The sequence below is a fragment of the Octopus bimaculoides genome, chromosome 9, assembly GCF_001194135.2.
Source record: "Octopus bimaculoides isolate UCB-OBI-ISO-001 chromosome 9, ASM119413v2, whole genome shotgun sequence".
Lineage (NCBI taxonomy): Eukaryota > Metazoa > Mollusca > Cephalopoda > Octopoda > Octopodidae > Octopus > Octopus bimaculoides.
In genome coordinates this window covers 7,109,774-7,111,831 of record NC_068989.1, presented here as the reverse complement: position 1 = coordinate 7,111,831, position 2,058 = coordinate 7,109,774, and the positions used below count along the sequence as shown (strand labels likewise).

The 2,058-nt window shown below is 39.6% G+C and overlaps 1 protein-coding gene and 1 long non-coding RNA gene across 3 annotated transcripts in view; one reads left to right on the top strand and one right to left on the bottom strand.

Moving 5' to 3' along the window:
• LOC128248691 (uncharacterized) overlaps positions 1-2,058 on the bottom strand; it is a 143,282-nt gene that overhangs the window by 42,312 nt on the left and 98,912 nt on the right. The window lies entirely within an intron of this gene.
• Positions 1-2,058, top strand: part of LOC106873983 (putative uncharacterized protein DDB_G0282133) — a 60,768-nt gene that overhangs the window by 37,119 nt on the left and 21,591 nt on the right. The window lies entirely within an intron of this gene.

Here is a 2,058-nt window from a genome sequence, read left to right as displayed (position 1 = left end):
TGTGTGTGTGTGTGTGTGTGTGTGTATGCAAAGCGTGAGCCGCCTCTGACTGCATTTTCTCGTAACTTTCATGAAAAATGGATATTTTTTTAATGAAACTTCCTACAAGTACGGCTCAGATGGTGTAGATTCCAATTATACGCGAATTTGTTATGAAAAACGTTTCCAATGGTGGGGAAAGGAGCTTCGGCAAATTCCCACGATTTCGCTTTGTTTCCTCATAACTTTCAGAAAAATGGGTACTTTTTCATGAAAATTCTATGATAAACCGACCTCTTCAGTGTTTAGCAATGTATGCTTATACCCCTTTGAAGGATTTCTTTTTCTCAGTTTCTTACTTTATATATAAATATATATACACACATATACACGAAGATAGGTAAATGTGAACTAAAAGAAATCAACGAAGCACAAGTCTAGGTTAGGTTGTTTGTGGAAGACCAGCAGTTACCCATGCATACCAACCTCCCCTCTTCCACGCCACCGTCAATATGAAGTGCATTTTAGACAAGACCCTGAAATTAAGCTATATAATTTTCTCACAAGTAATGAAATCGCTGCTGTGTTTATTGATGAAAATGGAGCTCTTCCAGAATTGTTTTCGAGGGCCTTAGTACTCATGAGGCCGTTACCCGGTTTTCACAGCGTATAAGTGACCGATGTCATAACACCCTCCCTGAAAATGGTGCCGGTACGTTGCAGTGTTAAAAAAAACAAGCAATTTTGAGACTTATCGACTCCAGTACATGACTGGTATTTTATTTCATCGATAAGATGGTACTTTATTTCATCGACTCCGAAGAGATGAAAGGCAAAGTTCACTTCGGTGGGATTTGAACTCAGAACGTAACGATTCAGAAGAAATGCCGTTGAGCATTTTGTCTGGCATGACAACGATTTTGCAAGCTCATCGCCGTCTGGGAAATAATCTTTTCTACTCTAGGCACAAGGTCCGAAATTTTCGGGGGAGGGGGCCAGTCGATTAAATCAACCCCAGTGCGTAACTGGTACTTAATTTATCGACCCCGAAAGGATGAAAGACAAAGTCAACCTCGGCGGAATTTGAACTCAGAACGTAAAGACAGACGAAATATCGCTAAGTACAAAAGGAAGTACTTGTTCTTTACTTGTTTATTACTGTTCTTATCTTTTTTTTCTTTTAATTTCAACTCACGTCCATTGTCCGGAAATCTTTCGTCACACATCTGTGACCTCTTCAGAGACACTTTTCGTTCTCGTGTGTATCCTTGCTCCACTTACTCCATCCTGCTCTTCTATAATTATAATAACGGAGTATCCCTTGCAAACAATCCCAACGAAAGAAGCCTCTATGTGGTTGCTCAGCTTGCTAGAAATGGCAGATCGTTTATTGCTAATTATATGAGGCTCTGTACTGATCCGGTTCATGTACAAGAACAGAGAACGTCAGTCAGTCAGGGAATTCATATTTCCTCGCCACTAAAGCTTAGTAATATTGTATATAATAGTGTTCTAATAAAGGGTTATTGTTAAACCAAACACGCACGCATATCAATATCTCTTTTACTTGTTTCAGTCATTTGACTGCGGCCATGCTGGAGCACCGCCTTTATAGTCGAGCAAATCGACCCGAGCTTATTCTTTGTAAACCTAGTACTTATTCTATCGCATCTCTTTTGCCGAACCGCTAAGTTATGGCGACGTAAAAACACCAACATCGGTTGCCAAGCGGAGTTGGGGCACACACACACGCATATATATGTATATATATATATATATATATAATACAAAGAATATATATACATGTATACACACATATATGTACATACTTACATCTACATGTGTATATACATGCATATCAGGGTACAGGACGTTAGAACAATAAACTACAGACAACGGAACGAACACATAGGAACACATAGGAAAACGGAAAGCCACTTGGAATATCCCTTCATCAGCTGTCTCTATTCTATCTAGACGTTTCGAAGATAAGACGGAACGTACTCTAGAATAGTCTCTTCCTGAGTAGTGGATCAACCCACTACACAGAGGATTCCAAGGTGGCAAACACAAACCAAG